This window comes from Rhinolophus ferrumequinum, chromosome 3 (assembly GCF_004115265.2).
Source record: "Rhinolophus ferrumequinum isolate MPI-CBG mRhiFer1 chromosome 3, mRhiFer1_v1.p, whole genome shotgun sequence".
Classification (NCBI taxonomy): Eukaryota; Metazoa; Chordata; class Mammalia; order Chiroptera; family Rhinolophidae; genus Rhinolophus; species Rhinolophus ferrumequinum.
In genome coordinates this window covers 8,551,386-8,565,099 of record NC_046286.1, presented here as the reverse complement: position 1 = coordinate 8,565,099, position 13,714 = coordinate 8,551,386, and positions in this window count along the sequence as shown.

Genomic DNA, 13,714 nt, shown 5'->3' with positions numbered 1-13,714 from the left:
TAACTGTATTGGAACACCCTCCCTACTCACTGATCTGGCCCCCAATGACTTCTTTCTTTCCCAAAAGATAAAGGTAATATTGAAAGGAAGACATTTTGATGACATTCAGGACATCAAGTGTAATCTGGCGACAGCTCTGATGGCCATTCCAGAAAAAGAGTTCCAAAATGCTTTGAAGGGTGGACTAGGTGCTGGCATCAGTGTATAGGTTCTGAAGGGGAGTACTTCGAAGGTGACTGTAGTGATATTCAGCAATGAGGTGTGTAACACTTTTTCTAGGATGAGTTCGCGAACTTAATTGACCTCATATACACATATATACATATATATGAATGTATATGTATATATACATGTATATGTATATATACAGAGGATACCAAGAAACATACACATTTTAAGAAAGGAAAAAGCTGTAATTAAAATTATAATACTCAACATATACCGATAACAAAAGATGAATCCAAGGCATGTGTATACATTTTTTGGCATCCCCAGTATATATATATATATATATATATATATATATATATATATTTAATATTCAACATATATATTCCACAAACTATATACACTTTGAGCATTTTTTCCAACACTAATACACCTAATTTATTTCAGTCTTTAAACATTTATGTTCTGCTAAGATGATGGGTGTCATGCAGGGTGTCATGCGGGGTCTCTGGCCCCGCTCCCCACATAAGAACGCAGGACATGGTGAGGCCAAAAAGGAACACCCACGGAGCCATAGGTAGGGGAGCCATACCACTATACTCTCGCTGGCGGCTGGGTTGGAGACACAAGAAGCAGGAGCCACAGAATCTGCAACGCACACTCCGCCACACTTCGCGCTTGCTAGCTTAGCCACTGTAGTTACATCAGCGGCTAATGGCTAACTGGCAACAGCGGATGGCCGACTCGTCACAGCTGATGACCATATACTACCAGAGCCAGCACCTGTCCATGTGAGGCTGAGAGCCTGGAAAATGCTCTCTGGGACTCTGTCCCCACAATGGGTTTCGCTTCTTTTAAAAATAAACCAGCTAAAGGACTCACCCTTACCAATTTCAAAACTTACTACAGGTTATATCAAGACAATGTGATAATGGCATAAGTATAGACATATAGAACAATGGAACAGATTTGAGAGGCTAGAAATAAACTCATACATTTATGGTCTATTGATTTTTACAAGGGTAGTAAGACAGATGAATTGGGAAATAATAGTCTTTTCCAACAATTAGTACTGGGACAATTGGAAAACCATGTGGATGCACATTTAAAAAAAATGAATTTGGATCTCTAACTCATATCATATTTTAACTCAAAAATTAACTCAAAATGGATGAAAGACCTAAATATGACAGTGATAACTATAAAGCTTTTAGAAGGAAACATAGGTGAAAATCTCTGTGACCTTGGATTAGGCAGGCTTGCCCAAATCTTGGATTAAGGAATGTCTTTTTGTATGACACCAAAAGCCACAATCAGAGAAAAAGTAAATAAACTTCATCAAAATTAAAAACTTTTATCAAAGACACTATCAAGAAAGTGAAAAGACAACCCACAGAATGGGAGAAAAAAATTGCAAGTTATAGATTTGATAAGGATCTAGTATCCAGAATATATAAAGAACTCTTACAACTCAACAATAAAAAGACAACCCAATTTAAAATGTGCAAAGAATCAAAATAGGTATTTCTGAAAGAAGACCTAAAAATGGCCAACAAGCACATGGAAATATGCTTAACATCATTAGCCATTGGGAAATGCAAATCAAACCACAATGAGATAGCTTTTAACATCCACCAGGATGACTATATATTTTTAAAAAGACCAAAAAAAAAGTGTTGGCAGGATGTAAAGAAATTTAAGTCTTCATACATTGCTGGTGGGAATGTAAAATAGTGCAGCCTCTGGGGAAAACAGTATGGAAATTTCAAAAAGCTTTTTGGCACCCCCGGTGTATATGTATATATTACCATACGACTCAGTAATTCCTCTCCTAGCTGGAATTCTACTACCAATTCCACCCAAGAGAATGGATAACATATGTTCACACAAAAATTTGTACACAAATGTTCATAGCAGCATTGTTCTTAATAGCCAAGAAGTGAAAACAACACAAATGTCCAATTAGGTGATGAATGGATAAACAAAGTGTGACATATCCATACAATGGAATATTATTCAGTCACCAGAAGGAATGGACTATTACGTGGTACAGTGTGGATGAACCTTGTAAACATCAAAGTGAAAGAAGCCAGATGTAAAAGGCCGCATATTGTATGGGTCTATTTACATAAAATGTCCAGAAAAGGCAAATCCATAGAGACAGGATGTAGATTAGTGGTTGCCAAGAGGTTGGGGAAGGAAGAATTGGGCCTAACTGCTAATATGCATAGGTTTCTATTTCGGGTGATGGAAATGTTCTGGAATTAGAAAGTGGTTATGGCTGCACAACAGAGAATATAATAAAAACTACTGAAGTGTGTACACTTTAATATGAATTTTATGTTAGTGAAATGTATCTCAATTTTAAAATGCTATTTAAGAAAAAGAAAACATGATAAATGCTGCAGTAAGGAAATGACCAATTTACTGACAGTCTATCCGGAGGTTTTGGCTGTGAAAACTTCCCCTCCAACCTACGGTGGAGGGGGGAAATTTTGAAATTAAACAAGAGAAAGGTAAAAGATAGAATCATTTAGGTACTCAGGAACTGTTACCCATCTGTAGGCACCAGTTTCCCCCTTTGCTCAAATAGCTATTTGTAATCTTTTAAAGAAAGGGTATTAAAAGCTAAAAATGCTTAAGTTAGTTCTGAATGTAACCAGTTAGGTTAAACAATATTTATGGTTACTAAGGTCAGGCTGAATTGAAAGCAAATTAAAAGGAAAGGGGAAAAGAAAAAAAGGAAAGAGAGCTGGGAGGAAGATAAAGAGAGTAGGAAGAGAAGAAAAAAGAAAAGCTTCTCCCTGTGTTTCTGTACTGCAGCCACAGCTACTCCTCAGAGTGGCCTGAGTAGTTATTACAGGCCCAAGGCTATGATACTCACTTTGGGAGACAGAACACAAGATGTGGCTCTTGTCCTCAAGAATTCACAATCTTATTGGGGAAATAAAGTAATATCAATGAATCAGTCAATCAAGGGTGTACAATTGTGGAGTTCTGCTGGAAAAGGAATTTAGAGAAGGGAAAAATTGGTGTGGACAAAGTAAAGAAGATTTCATGAGGATTTGGACATAAATTGGCCTTGAAGGATAAGTAGGATTCAATAAGAAGGAGAGGGAAGAAATCTAGAAAGAACAGTAAAGGGATAAAGCTATGAAAAGCTATGAAGTCAAAAAGGGGTGAATTTAATGGCGGGAGGACTCTGGGGGGGGCTCAGTGTTTAGAGCACAGTGATCATAACACCAGGGTCACAGGTTCGATTCCCACATGGATCAGTGAGAAACAACGGCTTGAGCTTGGAGCTGAGCCGCGGTGGGTGGCCGGTTGCTCAGTGATTAGAGCGCAGTGTTCATAACACCAAGGTCACCAGTTTTTGATTCCCACAAGGGCTGCACCCTCCACAACTAGATTGAAAACCACAACTTGACTTGGAGCTGAGCTGCATGCCACAATTAGATTAAAAACAACAACTTGACATGGAGCTGATGGGTCCTGGAAAAACACACTGTTTCCCCAATATTCCCCAATTTAAAATATATATATTAGGATTATGCCACATTGTAGTTATTCTTTCAAAAGACCACATGTAGCAAGAATTCAGAATCAGTTACGCTAGTTAGAATAACAAATACTAAAACGTGGTTTTTATACAAACACAGGTTCTTAATGTTAACATGTTAGGGAATAGGCCCAGTTCTACTTAGTGCTTATTTTTCCCAGCACTAGGTAGTTTTTGAAAATCTCCTAATCAAGAATTTGTCAGGTTTATAATAAAATACACTGAAAGAGTTCATTGTGAGTTGCTCTGCTCATATGGTAATCTAAAAATATAATCCATAGCCTCAATTCAGGTAAATATTTAAATGTTAACAGACAAATACTTTCCACCTCTATACACCTCTTCTTCCCTCAGTTTCCTTGGAATTTAGGTAAAGCTGTATAAGGAAAAGAAAAAGCAGCAATGAATTTCTGGAACTTCAGAACTACTACTCACAGGGCACATGTTCTATGTAAAGAGTTCAATTTGTGCTCTAGTAATTGAGTGCCAACATATATATTTGTTGAGGGAATGAAGGAAACTCAGGACAGCATAAGCTCTTATTTTGTGAATATAGTCTTTACGGTTAGTAGTCTGTGAATACTGAATATAAGGAAACTGGTAACTAGGTATTAATCACGATCATGATTGAGAAACAAATAAATCCTAAATAATTTGTATGGTTTAAAAATGTTTAAGTAAACCGTATCATATATCTAAGACTCTCAAAATGAATAAATAAATAACCACTACCATTTTGGGGAGATTTTGCTTTGAGGAATTGTATAATTCTTCCTCTAACAAAATAATTTGAGATGCATTTTCTACATGGGTTTCAAGTGCCAAGTGGCATGTAATGAACCCTAAATATAAAACATCATGTTACCACTTGCAAAGACTGATGCAACTACTTAATTTTAAGTTAGAAAATGTATACAACTACATTAGTTTATAAGGAAGGATTCTTAAAAACTACAGCAAAATTTTGAATAGATTACATAGCAGAAATGGAAAAATCTTAGTAAATATAATATAAATGAGCTTACTATATATATACACACATATATCGTATACATTTGTATGTTCATATACATACACACAAGTTTGGTTGTTCACTTCAATGTGTTTGTAATAGCGAAAACAAACACACTTCATGAAAACAATGTCCCTTAATAAAGAACCCATTAATTGGACTGTAATACCCTGTTCAACAAAATTTTAATGCAGACATTAGCAATAAAAAGAATGAGGGAGAATATATATACAGATATGGGAAATTCTCCAACACACATTGTTACGTTAAAAAAAGCAAGATACATATAGTACTGTAATGCAGGGTCTCAGCTCCCGTTCCCCGCATAAGAATGCAGGATATGGTGAGGCCAAAAAGGAACAACAACGGAGCCATAGTTGGGGAGTTATACCAATATATTCTCGCAGGCAGCTGGGCTGGAGATACAGGAAGCAGGAGCCACACAATCTGCAATCCACACCGCCCGCTCCTCTGCCAACCAACTGCCTTGCCAGCACAGCCACGGCAGTTACAGTAGTGGCTAACGGCTAACTGGTTATAGCTGATAGCCAACTAGTTATAGCTGATGGCCACTAATAACCAAGCCAGCACCTTTCCACGTGAGGCCGAGAGCCTGGAAACTGCTCTCTGGGGCTGCTTCCCTACAGTACATTGCATTTAAAAGTGTGTATATGCATATACATGGTATTTCATATATTCTAAGGTACACATTTTTTAAAAGTTTAATTGGCAACACTTTTTTCTTTCCTCACATTTTTTTTCTTTATGCTCTTACATACAATGTGTAATTTTCATTTATGTTATTGCATAAAATGAGTAATAGTTTAGATTTGATAAAATACACCAAAAGTCTTCCAGGAAAGATACACCATAAATTATTAACAATGATCACCGTGAATAAGAAAGACTGAAGGAAGTAGAGGAAGAACTGTACTTTTCAATTTTATGACTTTCTGTATGGCTTTTTAAAAAAATACGTTTATGTGCATATTTTACTTGTATTATATGTGTGCATATCATATACAATAACATACAATATGTGTTTATATTCTTCCCCTATTTATCTTAGGACTTAAAATTTAGAACCTAAAATTCCCCATGAATTTTAGGATTTAGCAAGATTACTTCTGCAATGAAGAGGCAAGTCCTTACTACAAGCACTCACACTCTCCGGGCCATAAATGCACAGAGTGGATGCAGGATAAACACTTGTTTATCTTCTTCTTCCTGTTCTCCCATCTCCTCCACAAATTGTTGCCACATGCAATCATTTTAAATTCTCACTACCCCTTCTTAAGTTCAATTTTGGAGGTTCATTGGATGTCCACTAAGCCATCCCTAGTCATTTTCAGGAGCAATAAGGTGTTGGGACTCCCCCACGCATAGGAATACTGAAGTGAGTTGCCTGTGTGCTAAGTGTACAACCACTCCAACCACACCTTCCCTCTTGTGCCATTTCTGTAACCCTATCTCTTCATTCGTTAGTTCATTAGTGATTATTGAGGGTCTTCTGCGTGCTTGTTTGCTGTGGCTACATATAAAAACTGAGAAGCTTCTCCAAAGCAAAATGCACAAATTGGGAAGACAGACTGTTAAACACACACAGGGTGGTCAATGTCAAGAAAAGGCGAATTAAGAAAGGGCTGAGAGAGACAGGCAGAGAAAGAAATTTCTGGAAAAAGAAAAAAAAAACTTGACAAAGATGATAACTTTTGAGTTGGATCTGAAGAAGAGCTGTCCTGTCATGAGAGGTTGGGAGAGGGAGAGTGTTAGGTCTCTGAATGTTAGAGACCTTGACTTAATGTTAGGTCTCTGAATGTTAGGTCTCGGAGAACTTGACTTACAGACAGAGCCATGTCTGCCAAGAAAACAACAAAATGTCTGTTGGCCTGTGTCGTGCAGGAGACCCTGCTCGCTGCGCCATTTGTCGTGCGAGGGACCCTGCTCGCTGCACCATTTGTTGTGCAGGAAAACCTGCTCGCTGCGCCATTTGTCGTGCGGGTGGCCTGCAGGGCCCTCCTGTCCCGCTCCCCACCTAAGAACGCAGGATATGGCTAGACAAAAAAGGAACACCCACGGAGCCATAGATAGGGGAGTCATACCACTATAGTCTCACTGGCGGCACTACAGTCTCACTGGAGGCTGGAGCCACAGGACCTGCAATCTGCTGTCCACTTCTCTGCCTGCCAACCGACCGACTGACCAACCAACACAGCCGTGGCATTTATATCAGGGGCTAATTGGCTAACTGGTTACAGCTGATGGTCAATTAGCCACAGCTTACGGCCATCTACTACCCGGGCCAGCACCTTTCACGTGAGGCCAAGAGCCTGGAAACTGCTCTCTGGGACTCTGTCCCCACACCTGCACCTGCAGACAGAGCCAAACTTGCGATGACAAAAAACGCCACAAAACAGCTACTGGCTTACAGGCAGTCAGCATTTTCTGTTCAAACAAGGCTGTGCTGTCAGCAGAGCCCCTATAAAACCCTCCTCACCCCCTCCTTCAGGGTTGCAAGTCTCCGTTAGACATGCAGCCTGGGCTGTAGCTGTCTTTGCTCAGCCCGATAGACTTTCTCTTAATAAAATAGACTTTCTCTTAATAAACTTTCTTAACTTGCCTGACCGTGCACGTCCCTTTACTGGCCGACCTATCAGGGAGTATTCTAGGCAAAAAGATGGGGTTAGGGGGTGCAAAGACAAGAAAACTGTAAAGGGCATGGCTTGCTTGGGAAAAGCGGTAACTTCAGTAATAAGACTTTTGCGGTGCAGGGGAGTGAGGAGGATAAAGGAGCAGAAAAATAAGCCTGGAGTGATGGGTATTTTGTGTTTTACCTTTGAATTCTTAAAAGAGAGCGTAGGGTGTGAAGTCACTTAGATGTCCAAGGAAGATACTAGGATTTACAAAGGGCAGCGGTTTAGCTGGGGGTTTGTAGTTAAGTGTTAACTGAGCTGGTTGGAAGGATTAGTTGGAAGGTGGGGGACTGAATTTTAGCACCGACTCCAGTCCCCCAAAGGGGGACAGCAGGCCGGGCCTCAGCAGGCGGGTATCCAGCTGGAGGAGGGCTCCCCCGGCCAGAGCCCCCGAGCCCGCGCTCACAGCGCATTGCTGACCGCACACTCACCGCCGCTCTCGGCTCACCCAAGCCGGGCGAACGGCCGCGCTGCTGGGGGAGCTGATCCTGGCCTCGTCAGCGGCCTAGGCTCTGCCGGCCGTTGGGAGTCCGACACCGGTTCGCTTCGGAGCGCTCCGCGCAGACTCCGCAGGGCGCTGTTCCTCGCCCGGGGCGAGATGCCGGGCGCTAACCTTGCAGAGGCACGGACTTCCCCACCCCCACCCGCGCGCACTTATGGGCCAGGACGCTCACCCCACCTAGCGGAGAAGTGAAACTTCCTGTAGGGGCCCCCTCAGACCACTGAAGGACAGCTGCCTAGAGATGGAAATTTCGCGGGTAGGGCCTGGAGAGGATTTCAAGATGTGCTTCAAGTTATATTAGAAAATTTTGGCATAATTTTAGTAGCCAACCATTCAAATAAAATATACATAAATATTGAATAACTATCCACAGTTAATTCTCCCAAGCTTTTCTTCCAGAATTATTGGTTTGTGGGTGAAACAGCACATTAACATCCTGTTTAGTTGTCCATTCTATTTGGTTAAAAAAGAAAAAAGACCACCAATGCAGAAATCTAAAACACCTGACAATAGGAACCTAGGTAACTAATAGAATGATGTTCATTAAGAAAAATTAACAACCATAAAACTTTTAAACATACAATCTGAGCAGATTTTCTCATCTTAACTTTACTAATAAAAATGAAAAAACATGTATATGCCCCTTGTCATGGGTTGAATTCTGTCCCCTCAAAATATGTCCAAGTCTTAACTCCTGGTACCTGTGAATGTGACCTGTTTTGGAAATAGGATCTTTGCAGATATCGTTCAGGATCTCAAGGTGAGATCACCTGGACCGACAGTGGGCTCTTAATCCTGTGACTGGTGTCCTTAGAAGAGAAAGATGAGAGATTTCAGACACAGGAAGATGGCCATGTACAGACGGAGGCAGAGATTGGAGTTATGCTGTCACAAACCAAGAAATACCAACCACCAGCAAAAGCTGCAAGAGGCAAAGAAGAAGCACAGCCGAGCTGACACCTTGATTTCACTCTTCCGGCCTCCAGAATTGTGAGAATAAATTTCTGTGGTTTTAAGCCGCCAAGTTTTTGGTAATTTGTTAAGTCAGCTCTAGGAAACCGATTCCCTTCTACCAGAAAAGGAAACACTTCTAAACTCTTTGGAATTTGTCTTCTCAAAAAGTTACTATTCTGAACTACTGACTTACAATAGTTTGACTTATGATTTTTTTACTTGACGATGCTGTGAAGCAATACACATTCAGTAGAATCTAACTAGCTGTGATGTTCAGTAGGTTAGTGTATTAAATTCATTTTCAACTTTCAATATTTTCCATTTACGATGGGCTTATCGGAATGTAACTCGGCCGTATGTTGAGGAACATCTGTCCTCCTTCCCTACTAATGCTCTTCCCTTTGTTTCTATATGTGGTGCTTATTACTTTTAAGCTTTAAAAAAGTATATTCTATAATATTTAAGTATACAGAGAGGTATAAAGAACAATACAGCTTTTTATTTACCCAACATCCAACTGAAGTTATAAAACAATGTCAAAACATTTAAATCCCCAGTATGTCTCTTTTCTATGCTTCCTCTACTACCCCCTGAGGAGATTATGTTCCTGAATTTGTAGTTGTTTATTCCCAGGTACTTCCTGATCCCATTACTAGGTGTGTATTTAGCCCTAAGCAATATATTATATTGTTGTACAGTTTAATGTTTTGCAAAAACTGAATTGTGCCATATGGATTTTTCTCAACTTTTAATTATTTCATTTCCATTTGTGAGATTTATCCATGTTGGAATATGTTCCTCTGATTCATTCATTTTTACATATGTATAGGATTCCACAAATAACACAATCTATTTTTCTTGTCATTGGACGTTTAGGCTTTATCAATTTTTTTTTCTATTCAAACCATGTCTCTTATACTTAGGGTGTAGGCACAATAAGGATACATACGTACTGTCTAGGATACATACGTACTAGTGGATCCTAGGATGTACTATCTTTACGTTCCCTGGATACTGTGAAATTATTTTCCAAAGTGTTTATGATAACGTAGGTTTACACCAGCAAAGGTATGTGAGTTTCAGTTGTTTCACATCCATACCAACACTTGATACTGACAGACTAAATTTTAAAATTTTTGTCAATCTGAAGGGCATCAGAGGAGTCTCATTTTTATATTAAATTGCATTTCCCTGTTTACCAATGAGTTGGAACATATTTTCATATGCCTTTTAGGTATTTGTGTTTCCTCTTTTGTAAACTGCTTGTTTTTCTCTTTTGTTATTTTTTTTCTGTTGAATTGTTTATCTTTTTCTCATCGACTTGTAAGAGTTTTTACATAATGTGAATACTGATCCTTTGTTAGCTATGTTTGTTGGTCCACACCTTCTCCCACAATATGGTTTGTCTTTTTACTTTTTATGGTGGGTTTTACTCAAGATACTTTTTTTTCTTTTATACTTGGTGCGTTTACATCACATTTAGAAATTCCTACCATGAATTCTTAAAGATATTTTCTGAAGTTTTTAAGTTTTTAATGCTTTTCACATTTATATCTTTTTTAATTTGTGAAAAGATTCTCATTTCATATAATAAATTATTAACATCCAAAATGTGTAAAGGGCTCCTAAAAATAAACAAGCAAATAAGACACCATATTAGCCATCTGTTGCCACATATACGCCTATAACATGTGCGTGTCTGTGGGTCAGGGATGTGGGGGTGCTCCGAGGGTGTTTCTGGCTCCGGGTCTCCCAGGAGCTGCAGGGCATCCAAAGCATCCACTTCCAAAGTGGTACTGGGCAGCTGGGACAAGGCTGAGTTCCGGGCCACAAGGTTCTCACCACAGGACTGCTCTGCTTTCCCCAGAGCGGTAATGGGACAGAGGGAGAGGGAACAACTGGACAAGAGAGCAACAAGATGAGAGCCACAGCCCTCTATAACCTGATCCTGGAGGGGCTGTACCACTCCTCCTGCCATCTGCTGTTGGTCACACACCTGGGAGGGGCCACACAAGCTGTGAGTAGCAGGACAGCAGAATCATCGGGGCCATCTGGAATGCTGGCTGTAAGATTAGATGAAAGTTTCAGTTTGATAGCTTCTGTTATTGACCACATGTAGGCAAATGGGTGTGGTTACACCTTGTCCTGTAAGTGTACCTTGAAAGGACAATTGGCAGTCACCTCTGATGCAGTAATGCCACTTCTTAGGTAGCTCTCCTGAAGAAATACTGAATCATGTTCACATGATTTGTGTTCAAGGGTACTCAGGGAAGGAATGCGTGCCTGGCACGGTGTGATGAGGCTCCCTCTATCTACATTTATATCTTTAATACACTTGGACTTCTGTTTTTCTTTATAGTATGAAATAGAGCAATCTACCTTTTTTCATAAACTATGGTGTCCTAGCACCAGTGATTGAAAACTTTACCCTTTCCCCGCTGATCTGCAGCACTAGCTCTGATCTATATCAAGTTTGTGTGTGTGTATGTGTTAGTTTTGTATTTCTGCACAGCAAATTACCCCAAAACATAGCAGCTATAAACAACAAATATTTATTATCTCATAGTTTCTGTGGGTTAGGAATTTTTGAATGGTCTAGCTGGGTAGTTCTGGCTCAAGGTTGCTCATAAGTTCAAAATTAAGATGTCAACCAGGGCAGCCGTCATCTCAAAGCTCTACTGGGAAAGGACCCATTTCCAAGCTTACTCGTGTGGCCCTGGGCAGGCCTCAGGTCCTCAGCAGCTATTGACCAGAGAAATTAGTTTTATACCACACAAGTCTCTCCATACTGTTGCTCTCCATATGTGGCAACTTGCTTACCTTCTGCATGAGCGATTGGAGAAAAAGAAAGTGAGAGAGCACTCCCAAGAGAAGAATTACAGTCTTTATATAATCTAACCTCAGGAGTGACATTCCATCAGTTCTGCCATATTCTATTCCTTAGAAACAAGTCACTCAATTCATACTCAAAGGGAGGCCATTAGACAACAGTGTGAATACAAGGAGGTGGGTCTCACTGGGGCCATCTTACACCTGCCTACCAATGTTTCCATTTATTGATCTATACCAGTGCATTATTACACTGTGTTACTGCAGATGTATATTAAGTCTTATTATCTAGAAGGGTAGGTTCCCCTACTTACTAATTCTTCACATGTGCCTTGCCGATTTGGGGTTCTACAAATAGAATCTAGAATCAGTTTATTCAGTTCATAGAAAAACCCACAAGATTTTTATTGGATTTGCATTAATGATTTAATCTGTAAACAAATCAAATATTTATGACACTGAGTCTTCCTATCCATTTACATGATTTATCTCTCACATATTCTGGAAAGTTCACCAGAGGAGTTAGAGGGGAAAAAAGTTTGGGACATCTTTTCGATAAAATATCTCAGATAAATTTCTTTTGTCTAGGCTTTCTATTAAAAAATTCAGTGGTAATATATAGTGTATGGAGGATTTGTGTATTGCCTCAATTTCTAGGTTTAGAAACTTTAAGGTCTATCGCCATGTTGAAGTTCTGTAGTTCTAGTACATTGAGTTTTGATGAAACAGCCCTCAATAAGTTAGTATCAAATAAGTTCAAATTCTTATCCTGCCCACCTTTTTGCAGTGGACATCTATGGTTCAGTTTGCCCATCAACTCTTTTCTTTTAAGAACAGCATCCCTCTTCTTTTGGGGAACTGCTTCAGCCCCCATTCCAACCATGTGGTTCTAATCCAAGCTGTCAATGACAGTGCCTTGACCACAGGAATAGCATAGGTCCTAGCCTAGGCCAATCATAGCTTCACCCTGGATTTTATCAAAATAGAATTCAGGGAGGGAGCTTACTCCCTTTTCGTGAGAGGTTGAGAGCTCCAAGTTTCCAGACTTGTGGAGCAAGTATGTCTGACAAAATGCAGCTGAGATGAAGAAAAAAGCTGAAATGAGAGATGCAGACATGTTGGTGGTGGCCTGGTGCTAGATGTCTGGTGCCAGATGCATCCCTGCCCTGCTTCAGTTTGATTAGGTGAACCAATAAGCTCCCATTTTGCCTAACCTCTTGCAACCAACATTCCTGACAACCCTCTACCTTCTTGCTGACTTACTCTCCTATTTACTTAGAAACTCTCTTTCAAATCTCATTCCTCATTCATTTATCAACATGAAGTCCTTTTCTAAATTATGTATACAGTAGTCATGATCACTTAGTTTTTTAACAACAGGAAATATTTGTTGAGCATCTACTATGTGCTGGCTATCAAAGAACACAGTGATGGCTAAGTCTTCCAATGGACAACATTAAAATACTACTGTGTATCCCCCAAAATAAGACCTAGCCGGACAATCAGCTCTAATGCGTCTTTTGGAGCAAAAATTAATGTAAGACTGGTCTTATTTTACTACAAGACCAGGACTTGTCTAACATAAGACAGGGTCTTATATTAATTTTTGCTCCAAAAGATGCAGTAGATCTGATTGTCTGCTTAGGTCTTATTTTTGGGGAAACATAGTATGTGCCTTGGTAAAATTAACATAAAACACATGGAAAGTTACGGACCTTTGTCTCATAAATAGTGGAATCATTACAAATCTCATTCGAACCTCACCAAAATCCTGCAAGGAAACTCAGAGAGGGGTCTGTTATTATTCCAAGCTTCTAGAGCTAATAAATAGTGTACCTAGGTCTTTGACTAAGTCAGAATTGCTTTAATTGATCTTTGTTGCTTAAACTGAGACTTACACTTTGAAAAGAGTAATTCCCAATTTTCTTTCCATCAGATTCCAATTTCCCACCAAGTGGCAGAGATGGTTACTGAACTTTAACAGTTAAACAGCAACA